Below are 21,548 nucleotides of genomic sequence, written 5' to 3'. Positions count from 1 at the left end.
AATTACTTAAAAAAAAAAAAAGATAAACCCATATTTGATAGCTGCTGAAAGAGATAATAACCTAGATATAGACATTATGTTACAACAGGCCATGCAGTTTCAATCCGCTACGCATTAGTCACTTATAGCACGTGTATAGCACATGTGTATAGCAATGTAGCACAAGAGTCACAAGGAGCCCATTGCGAAAGCTTGTCCTCTTTTTTAGGAGATCCCTGGAGCTGATGGGAAATATGTATATTTTTGAGTCAACAAACCATCTTTAGCATAATCTGAGCTGTTGTTGACTGCTAATTCTCCTTTGGATCCTACAATGGAGATTTCTCATCTGTGCTTGATAGGAGTAATCTCATCTAATGCTGATAGCTCCCAAAATACTGCTCCAGATCTAATCAGCATTGAAACATGAGAAGGGTGGAGCTTTTCGTAGCAAGACCCTGCTTCATAGAGATCCCATTCAAGCATTGGCTATCAGCAGTTGTTGGCAGACAGCAGTTGGAGTCAAGTCAGAGACAGACAGTGGCAGATTCAATATCTTGCTCCAGTTGTGAAGATAGCCCAATGTGCAACACAGACTTATATGAAGAGCATGCCAATGCAAGGAGCTGCCTGTGCTGCCCTGATACAAACAGCATCTGTGCAGCCTTATGTGGTGCTGCTCCATGGCCAGCCTCTTCCACAGAACCTGTTTATAAAACTCATTCCCAGAGACAACCTTTTATTTTTCTGTGGGCGAGGTAGCGTTGGAGTTGGAAGTCAAGATTCCTGTGTGAGCAATTTCCCTGACCACATGATCACAGAATCTCAGAATCACAGAATTGTAGGGGTTGGAAGGGATCTCTAGAGATCATCGAGTCCAACCCCCTGATGCTGAGTAGGTAAAAGTCATTTCATTCTGGTAGTATGATTAAAGGCAAACTGCTGTTCTCTGGTCAGCCTCCAGAGGCTAATATATGAAACACTTCAGGTTGAAGGTTTCTCCAGCCTTGTCTGTCTGCTACTCTGAGTTGCCTTCAGTCAGAGCTTGTAAGTGATACAGGACTGAGAAGCTGTTCATATTCCCCAAGTGTGAAGGCCTGAAATTTTTTATCGGGCTCTTTTTCTGATATCATATCAAACTGCTGTGCAAACAACAGGTGGTTTTTCCTCTACTGCCAAAACTCATTTTGTCTCAACATACTAGAGAAATGTTCAAATAATCTCCATAGTTTTTGGTTGAATAAGATGTTCATACTAGTCCACGTATTCTAAGAATTGATTAAAAAAAGGCATAGTGATGGGATTTTCTTTCCTTTTCCATACAGCTGTTGGAAAAAAATTACAAAAATGGATTTCTGGGCTCATCAGAAAAAAACCCAGAAAAGTTGCCTTTATGCCAGCTGAAGCTGTTGATGACACAGCCTGCCCAAGAAACTGTTCCCAGGACAAAGTACAACTATGAATTTCAAATTGGCTTTTGCATATGGATTTGCAGTGCATCAAGTCTATCAACGTTTCATATTCAGAAAAAGGCCTCCAGCAGTGAGCAGACCAATAGGCCGCCAAACCTCCTTACAAATAGAATATTACCTCAAGACACCCATAAGAAGAAATATCCTAAACTAAATGCTATATATGTATTGTGTAGTTTACAGTCTCATAGTGGCATTAATGGAAAAACAAGTGGGAAATTAGGTTGGGAAATGCCAAAGTGATTGTTGCCTGGGGAAAAGGAATTCAACTATCTTCCATTTATAAGAGCAAATTTATGGGTCACCTTTTGAACCCTAGATATGGTTGTACACTTGTATATATTTTCTTTCAGCATGTATGAAACAAGTAATCTTTTTTTTCATAGACTCTGCTCAGAAAAATAACTTTGATTAATTTGGAATTGACACTGAAGCTTAGAGATGGTATAGGAAACATCTTAGTTTCAGCATGAATTAAATTGTTTTCTTCAGAATGCCTGGTATGATGCTGTGTATTTTTTCTAGGAGAAAAACAATTGATAACATGTCAGTGTTTACAGCGGCTGCTAAGCAGTGTTGTAGGGAGCCAAGGCATTTTGCAGTGAAGATTTTTATTTTGCTGTACTTGTGGCCTTGGCTTATGTTATGATAAAATTGCCAGCTGATAAACTGGTATTTTATGTGTATTTTGCATTGCAGTCATATTTAGGCTATGGAAACCACACTGTTGATAATTAGTAATTACTCAATTTGCTTTGTCTTCTTTGGGAGCCCTGCCATGGAGGATCAAGGGGAGGACACTTTCCAGCAGCCTCCCTTTCACTTTTCCTAGAGCTCAAGAGCTTCTTGTAGTACTTGTAGTACTACTACTTGTAGTAGCTCTTGAGAATTCTGAATATCCATGGGAAGTTCATACCAGCATGCTGCTATTGCTATGTATTGTGAGTGTGTTTCAGGTTATATTAAGGATTAAACAATTTAAGAATGTCACCCCGAGATCTGTCCCAGGGTGAGATTGGTTGTCAGGGAGTGTGGGATTGCATGGGCAGGTGCCTGGAGCAGTGGGCACCCCCAGTGCTTTGGAACCTTGCTTCTGAACAACCACAGAATCCTGAAAATCTAGTAGAATATTTGGAAAAGGCCTGCTGTTTCCCTGGCAATCCTAGAGGCACAAATCATCGGAGCATGCTGGGGCCTGGTCTATGCCTACTGAGCTCTGTTCAATTCTATTCGGCATCCTCAAGAGGAAGAGAATAATTCTGGATCTGATGACAATGCAGTAGACCCTCCAACTCTTGTGGTAGACCCTGTGGCATCTTCAGTTTCTGCACCAGGGCTTACCACAGTCTCATAGTGGCATTAATAAAAAAAACAAGGGGGAAATTAGATTAGGAATGCTCTGTGGTCACGCCCACTAATAAAATGAGCCCTGAATTTGTTCCAGTTCCTACAACAGATCATGTGATTGACTCAGTTCCTAAAGTGGGCCCTTGTATCCCTCCAACTCCTGTGGTGAGCCCAGCTCCTGCAAAATGCTCTGCAACTCCACCAACTTCTGCAACAGACCCTTTGGATTCTCCAGCCCCCATGATGGACTCTCTGACCACTCCAGCCCTCACAACAGACTGTATATCTGCCCCAGGCCTCATGATGGACTCTGCAGCCAATACAACACTTGCTATTAGTTCTGCAATTGCTCTAATCTTTCTTGACAGGCTCTGCAGTTACTCCAAACCTTCTGGTGGGCTCTGCATGTTCCATGATCCTCATAACCAGTCCTGTGGCCATTTAAGTCCCCATCACAAGCCCCATAGTTCAACCAGAGAAACAGCTGCTGCCGGTATCAGTTGCCCTATAAGTAGGATGACAAATATATAAAGGAAAGTCAGAACATTTAGCAAAGGGATAAACTTTTGAGTTCAGAGAAGAAAATGAAGACTGAACAGGGCCATCTCCAATGCAGGAGGAATAAGATGAGACAGAAACGACCCAACTCATAATGTTGGGTAAGCTGTGAGATGTTAAAAGATAACATCCGTAGGCCACCTGGCTGTTCTGATGCTGGGATGATGGACTCAATAAAATGAGGTAACTATATCTCTTGTTCACTACATTTTTTATTTTATTTTTTCCCCTTTCTTCTTCTTTTCCCTTCTTCCCCCCCTCACCCTCCCAACACACATACACACAGCTGGGAGAATTATATCTTTACTTATTTATCTCTCAGACAGCTGCTAGATAGGTTAAGTTTGATCCTGAATCATTGGGCATGTCTTCATTGTTGTACAAGCAGGAGTAATGACAATGCTTTCAAGGACAATTCATGTAGGTGCTATAGATCTCAAAATCAATGGAGTGCTGCAAAATATAATGGAAACCATAAATGTCATAAGAGCGGAAGGTATTAATGTCAAATAATGGTCAGGAGACATGACTGTCTGAAATCATATCAAACTGAGGTACCTTGTATAGTGAGAGGGCAGTGATATTTATTTTTCATGAGTAGTCTTGGTGTATTATGGTGCCTTGGGCAAGGGATATTATCCAAATCATACACACATTCCTTTATATTCATCTAAAATGGCTGAACTTATAGTGTACGCTGGATCTGATTGAATAAAACATGGACGTGTGGCTGATAATAAAATCTAGTCTGTTGTAAACACTGGATTCATGTACTAAGAAGGTGCAGGCTCTCTGTTCTGATTTTTGTCTTTTTCCTTCCCCTAGACATAAACCTTGGACATGGAGAGTTTCTTATATTGTGTGATATCATTATCTACCAGAATTTGGAAATGAAACTGCCTGCACTGATGTGGCAATATGCTACCAGGAAGGCATGCTCCAGAGTAGTCATGTGGTAACTGGATGAGCTGCTCAAGATGCTTTCTTCTTAGGAAGAAACCCAGAAAGTAAAGAAATGAGATAATTTGTGGAGGAGAGTAAATCTCCCTTATCAGGACCTGGTTTGCAAAGATGGGATGCTTGATTGCAGCATGGTTTTCAGTCAAGAAAAGATTGAGGGGAATGTCATCAATGCTTAATAAATACATACGTGGTAGGAGTCAAGTAGTATCCAGCAACAGAACATGGGGTAATGGGCCCAAGATAGAAGTTTCATAGGAACATGGCAAAAAAACTGAGTCTGCAGGGTGACAGAGCATGGGAACATGTTGCCTAGATAGGTTGTGGAGTCTCCTTTCCTGGAAACATTCAAAAGCCTCCTGGATGCTTTCTTATGTAAACTACTGTAGGAATCTTGCATTAGCAAGTTGTTAGACTTGATCCTGTGACTTCAGCCAAGTATTTAAAGAAAAATAATTAGAAATATTTTGATAAAATGTAAGGTTTGAATCAGCAGCATCAGAAGCAAAACTGGATTAACATAAATCCTTCAAGGGATAAAACACATTTGCAGATTAACCCTGACCTGTGCTGAAAAACTCAGACTCCCAAGCACTCTCTTCTATATTGATTTATCTAAACAGCACTGCCTGGCTACACAGAATGAAATGCTTTCTCTGTGGGTCAATTAACAGGTATCTGGATTGGATTCAGATTTTGTTAAGCACAGAAAATCCCATTACTTGTTGCAGGTGGTTGCTGCGTGTTTGCAAACAGTATGAATATTGCATTTGGATGGATGAAAATCCGTTTTTTGTGAAATTTTTGTGAAAACATGCTCAGATGTGTCTTTCTGTTCTGGTGTACATTCATTTCTTCAAATTCAGAATTGGCATTCTTAGCAAGACTATTTTACTTCTGCCAGCAGAAGTAACTTTTTTGTTTGTGGTAACACTTGCAAAGGTGGTATTTATACGCCTCAGAGTGCAAGTGATGTTAAGAAGGAAATGAAGTCAGAGTACTTTGGTCAGTCTGAAATTAATGTTTCCTATTTGTTTTCATGGAAAATACAGTTGATATAAGGAGCATGATAGAAACATCTGAAAGAGCAAAATCTTAGCTAAAAAACATTACTTTTCAATGTAATTGTCATAGCTATGTATTATTTACATCACTCATCACCTCACGGTGCTTATACCTCCTGTTTGGCCTCTTTAAACATTCAGGAATCTAATCCCAGAAAGTGAGAGTAGAGGTGGAAATTGGAAATGCTAAGTAGTCTGTCATATGTTTTCCCACTGAAAACAATGTTTCTGTAATAGTAATTTTAGAGCAGATAATGATGCACAGTGAGTGTCAAAAATACAGAAATCTAGAAGGCTGTGTACTGGAATTTCTGTATCTGAAGATGATTTAATAGAAGGGATAACAAAAGTATTCACCTGCTGCTGGAATGTTTGTCTATTCATACTGTACTGTTCTTTATTTCCAATGGAGATAAAGGGGTATGATTCCCCACAGATGCATTTCTCTCTTTTTACTTCTAAGTGCACTTGTCCCCTTAAGCCTCTGAGTACACTTTATCTGGCTTGTGGTTGGATGCTGAAAATGTATGCTGTGCCCAGAAGGATTCTTTGTGGAATACTTAATGAGGAAGACATGAGCAGGATGAATATGTTAGGCTCTGAGATTAATAGGGAAGCAGGCTAAAGCTTGCAGTGCTGTTTGCATTCCATCTATATTTTTCTTTAGATTTCCACTAAGATTTGTTTACAGATAGGAAAAGGGCCACTTGACCCCATGACATTGAAAGAAACTGAATTTTGAGAAACTTCCTTCAGCAAGATGAACTTCTTGAGAATGTATGCGCATCTTGCATGTGCACTTGGGCAGTTTTTAGTAGTTCCTTGCTATTAAGAAAGAAGGATCTGCCAGTTTCAGGGATGATAAGATAAAGGGAGGTTTAAAGAAAATGAAGCTATATTTGTGAGCTTAGACAGATTAAGGTTGTATTAGTGTATTACGAGAAAAGTCAAACAAGTTTAAAGGTATACATGAGTAGGTATGCAAGTTGCATTTCTTTTATGTTCTATGGGAGAAAAAAATTGAGTCTTGTAATCAAATTTTCATTATGGGAATTGAATGACAGTCATTAGTGACATCTGGTAGCAGTGCCTTACACTCCTTCTATCTCCCTCCATCCTCTTCGTCTATACAATGTCATCAAGAATTATATTTCTATTGAATTAAAATTATGTGCTATGCTGGAATTACAGCAGTATGAAGAATTTGATTTAGTTCTGGGTAGATGACAGATCCTTCATCTTTCCCTAAGGTGATTTTCAAAAAGCTGGTTAAGCGCACAGTATTTACTTGGATAATTCCCCAAACAAGAGTACAACTCATTCTTTTGGACTGTAGGTATGTTGCTGGCACATTCTTTGATTAACCACCTACTATGTTTCTCTCACTTCCTGAAACATCACCTTTTGAAAGTGGTGCTTTTGGGTATAGAATTCAACACCAGGCATGCTGATCTATTAGAAACAGTGATCTATCTCACTCTCAAGAGTTTAAAACACAAAATAAAACAACACTGTACTTAAGATAACAAAACCATTTGTATTAGTATCTCATTTGGTAGAGAACTACATACGTTCCTTAGTGCCTGCTTGGACCTCAGGATAAACACAATGGCGCAACTCTCAAACTTTCTAAATCTGTCTGTTGTTAACTTGGCATAACACTGGAAGTTTGAAAGTATATTTTTTTAATGGTACTTTCTAGATTGGCAATGTTTATAGAAAGGCAAGTGCAAAATTTTCTGTCTTTCAAGGAGGAAATTTCAGTGAAGAATTTGAGCACGTTTACTATAGGTAAAAAGAAATTACATTTATATATTTCATCTCTAAAGACCTGGGTATTTCTGATAGTCAGTGTTGAGTACAACAGTGCAGCTCACTTTTCAATCATGCAATCAACAACAATTTATACTTTTAAACTGTATTTTCAAATGGAAATGGAGCTCACAATTTATGCTGCTGTTGTAGTTTAACCTGGCAGGTGGCTCAGCATCACATAGTTACTTGCTGACTTCCCTCCTTCCCACTGAGACAGGGGAGAGAATAAAAAAAACTAACTAGCTAGGACTCATGTGTTGAGGTATTCCTAATTACTGAGATAAAGAAAATGATAGTAATTGTGACATATATACATATAAACATACATATATAAAACAACTGATGCACTAGTAATTGCTCACCACTTTCTGACTGATGCCCAGCTCTCCCCTCAAGCAGGCAAGATGAACTCCCATCCAGCTAAAAACTCCTTCCACTTGATGTTATGTGTCATGGAATACCCTTTTGGTCAGTTTAAGTAAGATGTCCTAGTTCTGTTCATACATCCTTGGGCCCTTCTCCAAGAGTGGCATTGGCTCTGTTCAGCACTGCTTAGCAGCAGCTATAAACATCATACGTCATCAGTGTTCTTCTCTGGGGACCAAAACATAGCATCATACCAGACACTCAGAAGAAAATTCCATCCCAGCTAAAGCTAAAACAGATGCATAAGAGAAGGCAAAATCCAGAACACACAAATCCTTAGTCATCGCTTTTCTCTAATGGAGTATGAAATAAAGGGCAATGTAACTGAGCTATCACAACGTCTTTGAGTTGTAAGATTTTAATTGTTTTATGTGGAGAGTGGAACACCTTTTTTCCCCCCAAAGAATAATGTATCATTTAGGTTCATCATGCTCTTCCAGTTCCATGACATTTTCTTTAATTAAATGCCTATTGCTGTTTAACTGCTCTTAAAGTTGCCAACCAAATTAATGCACTACCCTGAACTGGTGTCTTGGGATTTGTACTGGCTAAATTCCTCAAATGTCATGCAGTTTTTGCTTTCTAGCTCAAACACAGGTTTTACAAAACCTTTGTAGTACAATTTGTCTTCTATGTTCTGTCTTATACTCTTGTGGTTTTATTTTGCTGAGATGGAAAAGCATTAATGGCTATAAATGTGAACAGAATGTGCAGTCTGTGTGGGAATCAAGGGAACTTAAAGCAAATATTTGCCCTTACTGCTGAGAAACAGCACAGTGATGTTTTTAAATTTTGTTTTGTTCATACGTCTTAGGCAACATTTACCATGTTATTAATGAGTAAGACTTCTTTTGTCTGATGCCCGGTTAACTTAGATGATGAACTCCCATTTTTTCTTAGGTAGTTAATGAATTAAGAGTAATTGTGGGGGGAGGCAAGGAAGAATTTCTTGTTTTAGAGCTCTCTAAACCTGATCTGTTGTGGGTTGTTTTTTTTTTTGTTTGTGTTTTGTTTTTTTTTTTTAAATTTTCCCCTGTGATAATGATAACAATAATATTGTTAAAAGAATATCTCAAACCTTCTGAAAGTGGTCTAAAAAAGCTGGGATCTAAAGCAAGTTTTGTGCTGCATTTTCTTGTACTTTTTCAAACATTCTATGGGAGTTCGATCTCAGGATTTATTTGAGCTGAATTTTGTTGTTTTTATTTTTTTTTTTTCTTCAAAATATGAGACAACATCAAAAATAAAGTGGCAAATTTACAGTTGTCTGGCTTGAATTAAAAAAGTTGATGCCTGCAAATTTTGGAAACCATCAAACACCGTAAAATGCAACTCTATTGGATCTCAAAACCCAGCCAGAAGATGCTATATTTGTCCTTAAAATGTGCAACATGATAATTTCATGTCTTTAGGTTTCACAGAAGAGAAGTGTCATCATGAATCACCTGCTGCTAATTTGGTTATCTGCTCCAGTTACAACAGCTGTTAAAAATTTAGAAAGGGTAGCTTAGGCCCATCGCTATAGATTTGGTGACTATATTCAAAAGACCATCAAAGTCCATCTTTTTCACTTCACAAGGCAGAAGAGAAATTGCTTTTAAGAAAAAAGATATTCATCTGTTGCAATAGAATAGAAAGTTATGTTCATTTTTCTGCCACATCTATTTAAAAGGTTTCCTCTTGGCAAAGGTGTGGGATGAGGAGTCAACATTTTTTTTTTTCTGCTCAGGAGTATTGTGTTTCTACTTAGTGTTCATGGGAAGACTAAATGATTTTAATCAACAAAGAAGGAAGAACCTTTAGATCTATTCCACTGTTATTAAATATCATAGAATCATAGAATCACTCAGGTTGGAAAAGACCTTAAAGATCATCGAGTCCAACCACGACCTAACCATAGTACCCTAAACAACCCTCTGCTAAATCATGTCCAAGCACCAAATGATTTTTACATACATCCAGGGATGGTGACTCAACCACCTCCCTGGGCAGCCTATTTCAGTGTTTAACTACCCTTTTTGTATAGAAGTGTTTCCTAACATCCATCCTAAACTTACCTTGGTACAACTTGAGGCCATTTCTCCTCGTCCTGTCACCTGCCACTAGTGAGAAGAGACCTGCCCCGCTCTCACTTTGAGCACCTTTCAGACACTGGAAGAGAGCAATCAGGTCTCCCATCAGCCTCCTTTTCCCCAGACTAAACAGGCTCAGTTCCTTCAGTCTCTCCTGTAGGCCATATTCTCCAAGCCCTTCACGAGCCTTGTTGCCTTCTCTGGACCTGCTCCAGTACCTCCATGTCCTTTCTGTACTGATGTGCCCCAAACTGAACACAGTACTCGAGGTGAGGCCTCACCAATGCTGAGTACAGGGGCAGGATGACTTCCCTATTCCTGCTCACCACACCATTCCTGACACAAGCCAGGATGCCATTGGCCTTCTTGGCCACCTGGGCACACTGCTGGCTCATATTCAGCCTACTGTCCATCAGCACACCAAGGTCCCTTTCCATCAGGCAGCTTTCCAGTCACACCTCCCCAAGCCTGTAGGGTTGCCTGGGGTTGCTGTGACCAAAATTTCTTCTTATCTGTCCTGTGCTGTGTCCTCCTGACTGAGGGAAGATAAAGCAGAGCACTTGAGGTGACTTTTCTCCTACCAGGAAAACTCTTTGATGGACCCTTCCAGAGTAATATGGAGACACCTGAGCTTACATTTTGAAATTCAACTTCAAATCTGATTCTCAGATGAAAAACCCAGGATTTTGCAGCAGTTGCTATCAGCAGCTGGGCATTGTTCAAAACACTGTCTTGAAGCAGACAGTGCTTTTGACTGGAGATGCACTGTGAAAGTTGACAATTAAGTCATTTATGGAATATTTCCAGTGACTGCTTGGAACATAAGATTTGGCCATGAATTTTTTATTTATTTATTTATTTTCTGCCCGCTGCTCTAGCTGAGTTGTCAAGAAGCTGCTGAGATAGTTCTCTATTTTCTGCAAGCAAGAACACAGATAGGATTCCAATAAAGGCTTATACATTCCCGAGACTTTCTTTTGCTCTCAGTTCAAAAATATGCCTGCCCTGTTTGGACTTTGGGCATGTTCAGGTCAGCTTACTTCAAAGGAATGGAGGGTTTGAATGAAACTTAGTGAAGGACGTTGTAGATGAGACCTGTACAAATGATCATTATTGCTCTGCCAGATGACTGGAGTTCTTCTCTCAAGCTCCAATGGTGATGTGTTCGTGGCCTTAATCGAAAATTAATCGTGTGGAGGGTCCTGCTCTGCAGATCTTACCTTCTGACCTTAACAAGTGTATGCTAATTTTTAAGCTTAGATTCACATGCCATCTACACTGAATTGACTGTGTGGAAAAAAAGAGTTTTCTACTTTAATAAATGTATGATTAACCTACTTCTCTCTTGTATAAATTTCAGAATAAAAGATAATTGCAAAAAATAAGCAAAACCCACACTGAAAAATCATTTCCTATGACTTTCTTTTCCCCTTGGTCTCTTGATAAAGTGTGATATACTATTTTAATATAGAAAAAGGTTTTGGTACGTTGATTCTGGACACTTCAGCAATTTTCTTCGGGGATATTGCCAAACTTTATCAGCTTTTATTTATTCTTAGCATTTTTGTTAATGTATTTTTATTTAAACAAATGTTGATGCTGATACTTCTGTTTATTTTGTATCACAGGAAAAACATGCAAGATTCTGGAAGTATCAATTTCATAAAGTTTTCTCACTTTCTTTGTGCACCCTGTAGTGACCTTAAAGTGTTTTTTTTCATTCTTTTTCTGTTGTACAAAACTTGTTAATAATGTTCGCATCTAGAAAATAAACAGCCACTGAGTGCTGCTACTGCAGCCTAGTTAAGCACATCTTGAAGAACTGGTATTTTAGATGTCACAGAGGTGACAGATGGAAAAAAACTGCAGTTTCTAGGAGGGACTGGCTTTGTTGCAAGCCTCATGTTGACCTCAGAGGAACTGCAATGTATAGATAAGAACTGCAAGTTTATTTTCAACAGGCTTTTTCTGCTCTGTAGTGTTAACCTGATAGCATAGCAATAATGCACTAGATGAAGATGGGATGCTCATCCTGTCAGTCTGTTTATAGGGAGGCATCATGACAAGTGGAGAACTTCTCTAAATTTGTAATATTAATTATGATAAACAAGCTATTCAGTACTAGAAAGTAAAATTACTGTAAGTGATAGTGATTAACGATAGCATCACTCAGTCTTATTGTTTAGCCTTGCTAATACTTCAGTTTCCAATTTCCTTTCAGCTAGACAGAGTATACACACAGAGAGATATGTTGATACTTAGCAAAATGCCTGCTTGGGTTTAGCTGACCTTTCCTATAAATCAGAGGAAAAGTTGCCAGCTGGGTATTTTGTCATATGCAGACAGCAAGAAAATGAGTTGAAGAGCCCTCTGAAGCAAAACATTACCACCCATTTAAACTCTGCTCCCTCTGTCTTCTACTACTTGCAATATGATAATGCAAAGAGCTATTAATAAAAGATATATCAACTTCTGGATCTCTTCATTCCTTCACAGAAAGCACTACAGTTATGCGTGAGATCTTATTAACGACTATTTTCAAAGTACACTTCTCCTTGTCTGGCATGAAGGGGAAAGTGTAAAATGATACAGAATACTAAGTACTGTTACCTCATTCTTTTACCTAATTACTACTCAAGCAAAAATGCACGAAAATCACCATAGCAGTTGATATATAGATAAAACAGATACGGGTAATTCTATCTGATTCAAAACATCTCGTTGCAAGTTGAACTGATTTACAGCTGTTTAACAGCTGACATGCTCTACTGCTCTATATAATAATGATTTTCCTTTCATGCACCAAAATAAAATCCTCTGTCTTTACCAGAATTGTTCCTGTTCCAAACAGACATAAGCAACCACAGGGTCAATTACCAGTCATTGAACTTTTTGTATAAGATTAACCACTTTCAGGCTCAAGGCAAGGAAGTGCCACTGTTGCACGGGAAATCTCCACATTGAACTGAAGGATGAACTTGATCTTTCTGCTGCACTACATTAAATTTCTGTAGAAGCTGTTCATGAGCCAGATTTTATTAGAAACAGCACCCAAGTATAAAAGTTTTTTGTTTGTTTATTTGGTTGATTGACTTTCCCTGCAGGCTCAAGGAAAGTCAACTCACAAACAAGGGTGACTGGATATATACAAAACATAAAATAAAATTTGACGTTGAGAGAATATGTTTTCCACTAATTTCATTCTTTTAGGAAACAGCAGCTTTTATTCTAATCTCAGTGGGGTTACTCATGTTCTGCACAGTGTAAGTTCAGAATCAGGCAACAGTTTGATTCTGGGCTACACTTCAAAGAAATGATAAAACATGCATTCTTCTCCTTTGTTTTGTCACTGATAATGAGCACAGAAAAGACTCCTTCTTGAGCTTTATGAGTGTGAGTATAATGTTTTTTAGCAAGCTGGTGACTGAAAACCAGCATGATGTATCTTTATCTTGATAACAGTCAAATTTTATTTGCACCCAGTTGTAGTAGTTGTGTTTCTCTTCTTTTCTTGGAAGTTTTGAAGTATCATGAACATATGTCTGTTTCAGATTCACCACATGCTTTATTGTGTTTTCTGTGCAGAGGCACGTTACAGCCATGGTCCTTCTGGAAACAGCCAATCTTCTGCTACCAGAACATTGCCTGTTTTCCTCAGCTTATGGTCTTCCTCAACTGCCTCAGGAGACACACTTCCTGAGGCCCTTGTGCTTCCTGTGCTTGATATGACATGGTGTACAGCAGGATGCTACATGATCCTCCAGAATCTGAGTGTATTTACGTCCTCTGGTGGGGCTGACTGTGAACATAGGGATTTAGTCTGAGTCATGTTGTTGGCTGAAGCACTTGAATTGGGTTATTTGCTGTAAAGTTTATGATGCATTTTGTGAATGTCTGGCCAAGAATTATCCATATGAGCTGAATTAATAAACTGCCTTGTGCCTTCAGCTTTTCTGATTTGATCCTGAGAACAGGCTCCATTCTCATTTCTAACCATTAACAATTGTAAATCTACTAGAACAGTTTGACCTTTCTCTGGGCTTTCACACAGACTGCTGTGAAAGGAGGGGGAACATAGAAGTAGGTGAACTGTGAAGGTAGGTTGGTGTCTGAAGATCTTTTAGCCGACTGAAACTCTTCAGCAGTAAGAGTTCTCTGCTTTGTGAGAGTCTTGCAAGATAAGTACAAGTCCCTTTAGGGCTTTGTCTGGTCAACTTTTGAACAAAGTGTGACTTGCTGTCTTGTCCTTGCTGGCTGTATTTACTTATCAAGGAAGTACAGTCAGAATACTACAGTCAATCATTTCAAAATTAGTTTATAGTCCCTAGCCCAAAATTTTAAGGAACTTTCAATTTTTTTTGAACAAGAGAATTGGGAGCAATGAGCAACCACGGTGTTTTCACGAATTGCAAACAACCTCAAATTTGTCAATCTGGATTAGCAGCTGAGAAGACCTCTACAAGTCTGTGTAACACCTACAGTCGCACTAATAATCATAATGACAGCTCTGTATGAAGTCAATATTCTCTTGCTTGACAATTTTAATTGTTCTGGAAACAACTCGAGAATTGGATTAGTGTTAGCTATTCCTATGAAGAGCCTTAAGCAGAGTAATATTACGATATCAAATGCTATGGAAGGATGACCTGATACTACTCACAACTTTACATGAGCTTTTGGAACATGAGCTTTCTGACTTTTCAAAGTAGTTAATTATCTCTTACTTCTGAAGATAATCTTCAAAATATGAATCAAGTCCAAACTGAAAACTGCTCAAGACTGCCACCAGTTGGACTGATACCATGTCTCCTGTTTGACTTGTGGTGGTGTTTCTGTACTTGGGATTGTGAAGTGCCATAGAAGGAGAATTTTATACAAACAAAAGATCAACAAGTCAGTTTTGCCTTTGTATACATTAGGGGTGTTTTCTTTGATTCATAGCACTTGGACTAAGATTATAAACCATGGCAGATATTCTTTAGTACACAATTTTTCAGTGTACTGCTATAATCCAGTTTACATATGTAGCCCCTAATAGAAATTCAGCACTTTGCAGCAATTTTTCTAAATTAATATTGTGTAAGAATATTTCTCCAGAATAGCAGCGTGTAAAATAATAAAGCTGTAAGATATGGAGAAATATTAATTTTTAATATTTTAATATGGCTCATTAATGAACCATAAATACATGCTTGAGATATTCTGTGTATGTAAGGCTAAAAGTCTGGTCACCTGTTAGTGATCCAATAGGATCTAACTATGTATATAAAACTTCAGTATTAGCAAGAATAAATATGATGACCTTAATCTTTGGGAAAAGAAAAATATTATGTGGCAGTTCTAACTGTAAATCTGTTAACTAAGAAAGAATAAAGTAGTAATACCTCTGGAAATGTTTTTAGAAGTTTTCTAACTGTAATCCTTCCTCATGGTCTTACCGATATTTTCATTCTTCCACTGGAAATGCTTGTAGATACAATCAAGCGCAGAAAACTACCCTGTTCTCACACTCAGGAATGGAAATTGTCATCTAAATTCAGTGTTCTAGTAATATCCACCCCTATTAATTCAGAGTGGCTTGGCACTCTGAAGATGATAATACCTCTGCCATGGTTTAGATTCTTGACTGTCAGTACGTCATAAGAATAGATATCAGTTTATGTCTTCTTCAGTTAAATTTGCTGAACCACAGTTATAATTAGTGCTGATCATAAAAATGACTCTTCCAATGGTAGCTGATTCCAATTCATTTAGATTTAAAAGATTTCAATCTAAAAATTGGAGCCCTAATCTTCCTCATCAACGTTATTTTGGAATTAAAATGAATCTGTCCATAACAAGAAGAATGCAGTGAGATCTTTCTGGACAAAACTCTGTTTCCAGTGTCTCTAAAGTGATAATGTAAAAGATGATAACATAGTAAGGTGAGATCAGAATATAAATGTAAGTAATGTCTACAAGAATAGGAAAAAAGTCACTTAAGGGCTTCCTTTATCTTATATTTTTTTCAGTTTGTCCTGTAAGGAAAACAATCTGGTTATCAGTACCCTGCTTTTTAACAAAAAAAGGCATACTACCAGAAAGACCCCACAGAAAATAAGCAGTGAAACTGAGGAAATGAGGGAAATCTTCTGTGGATGGACCAAAGAATGGTGTTAGAATTTGATTAATACTGTTGAAAAAAGAAGGCAATCAATCAATCTCCAAAACTTGAACTGAACTTCAACCTTGAATTTATTTATTTTTCATGTCTATGTTTTGTTAATTTTGAGATTCACGTGGAGGCCTGAAGAAGAAAGACCTGATCAGTAAATGAAAAAAGATCTTGAAAAGTTTGAAAAGCTACTACTAAAAGCTTGAGTACCAGCAAAAAGAATAGAAGCTCTTATGAGAAAATTTGTTTTTCTTTCCATAACTTGTGGGCTTCATAGTTTGGATTAGTAGTACCTAGCAAATCTATCTGGAATGGAATGCATGGGTGTATGAGATAATTAAACTGCAATTAAGAAGACTAATATATTCATAATTTGAAATTTATGCTTATGATCAAATGAATCAAATGTAGTTTCTGTAGAGTAGTTGTGGACCTAGATAATATTACACTGAAATTTTGCTTAAACAAATTATGCTTTTCCGTGTCTCCCTGTTCTGTGGTTTCCAGGTATAAATCATGTCCTGCGTGCAGTCTGTTGCAGTGTTCCAACAAGGTCTCTTCCTCCACAGCTGCTGCTGTACAAGAGAGAAGCAGAAGCAGACAGAAACACATTGCTGAAGGTGAGGTCTTGGTACATTATTAACCTTTACATCTCTGAACCCCCTGTAGTAAGTCAGTCTTGGTATTGAGGCTAAATGCGCTTTGAGGCCAAAGGCAGAAAATCCTGTCTCCAGTCCCGGTCTGTGAAGGTGCATACTCTTCTGGATGTAATACTTTATTAGCAGTTCTATGTTGTCAAAAGTAGTAATTTTGTTGTCGAAAAAAGTGTAATTACGTTTTCTAAGTTTGTCCTGGACAGATTCTCTGCCCATGAACGTGGTTAATTTTGGAAGAATAACATAGGTATGCCTTGTGACTGGCCATTACAAACTTTTATTCAACTTTATATTAGTTTTTTGAAACTGCTTTTTCTGCATCTGACCCAAATACTTTTTTTTTTTTTTTTTTTTTTTTTGGTCATTTGTTTGTTTTTTTCTTTTTAATGTTATTCAGATTTTCCCTGTATAATTCTTGGGAAAAACACATCTGGAACACAAATCACATAAGACAGTAACTCATTTTGCATAAGGAAAATCTTCTGTGCCTTATTTGGCCATTCTCGAGAACTTAAGAGGAAATTAGACAAGACAGAAAAACAAAATATGCAAACTGCATTTCAGCCAACTGAAACTCAGTGTTTAATGTCTTTGTATGACTCCTGAAATAGCTAAGCATCATGTGTCTGACAAGATATAGTAGACCATGTTGCCTCAGCCAGCTGCACTCATCTGATAGCCAGATAGGTGTTTTTTTTCCCCAATTGACACTATCATTTAGGAAATCCCTTTCTATCTATGACATGTTTTTAAGTTTTAGTATACTGTTGTTAAGGATGTAGTACATACACTTTTCCCATATTATAACAAAAATATTGTTGTAATATTGACCTCAAACTGTGCATTGAAAAGTAAGTGAAGTGTTTTGACAGCTAAAAGTAAATTAATATTATGATTTAACAATGTTCTAATACTGATGGCATTCTTCTTTATACCTACTGTTATTTTATTTCTTCTCCAGTGATATGCACTCTTAAATGGATGACATTTGTGTTTGAAGGAAATCCTTAAAATAATGTAAACAGTAGTGGTGAGAACAAGACAAAAAAATTTCATTATAAAAGTCAGAAAATATAGGCAGTACAAACTGAATGGTTTCTGTAGCTGCATCAGTATCAGATCCCTTAAATATATAGTTATGGTATGTCTTAATTAATTAATTGAAGTGTTTTGCAATGGTAGTGACAGAAGGAACTTCACAGATGAAAAAATCCTGAAGTTTATCACATCACAGTAGCATGGGTCCCTTATGAAGAGCAGACAGCAAGGATGACTGGGCCCAATTTTTACAAAACTTGCAGTTTCTACATTTCTCTGCCTTCTGACTTATTACCACCAGGAAATCACTTCCCTGTCAAATCCTGCTGCACAGTTTTTAATCTTACTTTCAGATTCTCTTTGGCTTCAAGCAACCATAAAGGATTTTAAGAAAACTGTCTAAAAAGAAAAGCGTTCACAGTCTTGCCTTGGAGCCTCTTTCTGAAACTTCTGCTGGTGATTTCCTGAAATGAAACTTTGCTTCAAACACAACACAGAACAATTCTTGGGGCTGAAATTATAACTTGAAATCTTTTGTTTTGGAAAGTTTTGTTCAGTTCACATGTCCAGCTTTTTTTTTTTTTTTTTTCTTTTTTCTTTATTTTTTCTACTTCCTCCTAAATGCAAACCATTTTTGTATTCCTCTGTTGGATCCTTTCCCTGTTTCTCAAAACCTTTCTGGACCACAGCGGAGGGACTTCAAACTAGATGCAGAATTTTGAGTACATCGTCACTCAGGATGAGTATATGTAATTAACTTTCCTTTGGATGCTCATTGCAATTATATGTAAAACAACTGCTAGCTGTTCACCTTGCTGAGAAAACAAAGAGTAATTAGCCATAAATGAAGTATTAAGTAACCGATTCTGAGTTCAGACACTTAAGCTGTAGAAAGACATATAAAACAATGTTAAAAAAGAACAGATCCATGTTCTTGAACATATTGTTATCCAAGTACAGGCATCTTTTCTAAATAATTTTTTCATTTATGATCAGATCTACCCGCCAGGGGATGCTCATAATTCTTCTGCTGCTTCACATGGATTAATTTATAGGATCATGTGCATTTTCTTTAAGTCTTTTCGCTTGTTGTAGCTGTTCCTTTGTTGTAAAAGATTTAATACAAATGGGAAATGCCTCTGAATATTTAGTGTGTGTTTGAATCCAATATCTGGCTATTAATTCATTTTTCCCTGTAACTGAAACAGTATACACAAAGGAGTTTCTCAAGCTTTTCAGTATGACTTCATTTTAGGTAACCTCTATATTTTCTATTAGCCTTAATTTTCTTTTGATAAATTTATGTAGAGAAGGAATGCATGGACTTTTCACTCTGAGTGAAAGTAAAAGACAAATTTTATCTAAAAAAAAAAATGCACTCATGCTACATAACTTAAGATTACACAAAGAAGTTCATTTTTTTCAGCACCAAAATAATGAGAATCTTGGTACTCTTAGGGCTAGGAATATTCTTCTTAAGAGGTTATCCAGCTTTTTAGCAGCCAGTGATCTTTCCTCTGATGCAAAATTGTTTTCATTTTTGCTTTGGTCAACATCCTGATTCTTTCTAGTTTCAAATCTCTTTCTTTTCTTGCTTTTTACTTGGAAAGATGAAATTCGTTATTTCCTATTTTTCCTGGAATTCTATGAGGTCAAGAATAATAAGATAATTACATAGCTCGGAGTATCAACCCCTTTTCCTGTAACAACAAAAAAATAAATTCTGTAGGCTATGATTTCAGGAGAAACATTTTGAACAAACACTTGACTTGGTTCACTACCCTCTCCCATTTCTGTATCTCCAAGGAAATACTCCTTTCTTTTGCAGACTTTAGTGTCTCTAATTTTTACCACAGAGAATTTTTAAATTAAAATATGAATTACATTAAATTAATGTAGCCAAATCAATGGTCAGGAAAATATTGCAATTCAAGAAATAAAGAAACTGTGCTGTAGTTGACATGGTTCTCCACTGGATCTGGTCTGATTAATGTAGTTACTATAGGGAAAGTGATATACAGCCTGTCAAATCTTTGGTGATCACCTGTCTATTTTATTCCTCCCTGCAATCCATGTGCTTACCCACCACCTGTACATTCAGAATTTCATCCATGATTTAGGAGTATTTTGCCTTCCCTAGTTAGATAAATTGAATGCTCTGAACAATATTTTGCCTTGCCTGCATATCTGTGAAGACTATAAATTACTATTCAATATTTTTCATATAAGAAAAATCTGATAAATGTTGATCTGAAGATCTCAACGAGATCAGAGAAAGCAAAGTGAAAAGATATCATATGATGAATGATTTGTAGCACAACTTACCTAATTCATACAAACCATCCATATTTCATCTCAGATTATCTATGACGTTTGAATTTGGGTCAAGAAATGTCACAAGAGCACCTTGTTCCAGCCATAATCTTGTCTGGTAGAATAAATGACAGTATTCAGACCGTATGAAAATATCTCTAATGATAAAATCACTGTGATACTGAAAAATATAAGGAACCTGTAGCTTACACTTACACAACAATTATCTTGGACTGTCAACAAGAATAAGAAAATAAATATATAATAAGATTAACCATGAGCATAGTGCTATTAAGGATAAGGGGAGATCTAATACAGTACAAAACGAGGCTATCAAAACGAAGTACTGCACTTAGTACTAAATATATAAACAGAATATAGCAAATATATTTTGAGAGGCAGGAAAAGCTCTAGGGCACAGTGGTGTTAAAATCCCCCTCCTTAACAAGATTAATGTCACATCTGGTTATTTTTCTGCTACAAAGAGATACTGATTGGAAGGTTTTCCAACAATATGATAATCCAGTCCTAAAATGTTCTGAGATCTCTAACACAGAGGTATTTTCAGGTATTGCTTGTTTTGCTAATTTTTCTTATTTATTTATTCATTTTTTTTTCCCTAGAAGCAACACTACATGGATTACTTTGCCTAGCCATATAACTGTATATCCTCTACTTTACTGCTGGCTGCTATGCATTTGCTTTGTAGACAGAGCAGTCAACAGAACCTACAGAAGACAATGCTTACATCAAAGATCACAGGCCAAATTTATTTTCTGTGTTTTTAAATTATATCTTCTTACTATTTATATTTATTTATATATTTATTTAGTTTATGCTGTTCAAGCAGAGCTATATTCCCTGAAATAAGACCATTTTCATGATACATGGGATGATCTCCGGGAATAACAAAATCTCAGGTTAATGTTTCACATTGAAGTGTCTTGGAAAGAAAGCGGGAAGCAAAAATACTGCTCCTGATTGCACCCTGGCTTCTGGAAATCTTTCCCATATGATTTTTTGTGACTTATTATTTTTTTGTCTGTATCACTTAATTTGGACCACAGCCTATTTTTGTGAAATACAAGATCCAGATGTGTTATGAAATCTGGAAAGGTATCGCATCCAGTTATTCCTGAGAATGAAATTTGATAAGAAGATGGTAAACTAATTAACTGGAATAGTGTAGTTTGTCAGGTGTTAAGACAGGTTTGCATGACTCTGGTGATATTGCCAAAGAAAGGTAAACAGTTGAAGAGATGCAAAAAACACAGGACTAAAATTATATTGCAGGAGTTAAATACAATGTACTGTTACAGTAGATAGACATCCTCAGTGCAGGTAAAGTAATTAACTGGTGTGTGACAGATGTACAACAGAAATTTATAACCAAGGGGGAAATACAAGATAATGCTCACAAAAGAAAGATCAAATAGTTAAAATGCAGAAGCAGCAGGAACGTTTAAAGCCAAGATCACAATGAAGCCTGGGGTGGTCATTGCTGTTACCCACAGAGTGCTAAATCCTCTGGGGGTCACACATCCATCCTCATCCTTGGAAGTAGAAAATTAATCCGTTAGAACATCAGATGTCAGAAATATACATCTGTGCTCTATGGATGAGTATGATGGGCATGTATAACCTTACATCTCTTCAGCTTGGCAAACTGTGCCTAACAAACTTCGTGGACTTTT

Source organism: Coturnix japonica, chromosome Z (genome assembly GCF_054131305.1).
Source record: "Coturnix japonica strain WE chromosome Z, WE-NBRP24, whole genome shotgun sequence".
NCBI classification, from domain to species: domain Eukaryota; kingdom Metazoa; phylum Chordata; class Aves; order Galliformes; family Phasianidae; genus Coturnix; species Coturnix japonica.
Note: the sequence above shows the minus strand (reverse complement) of the source record.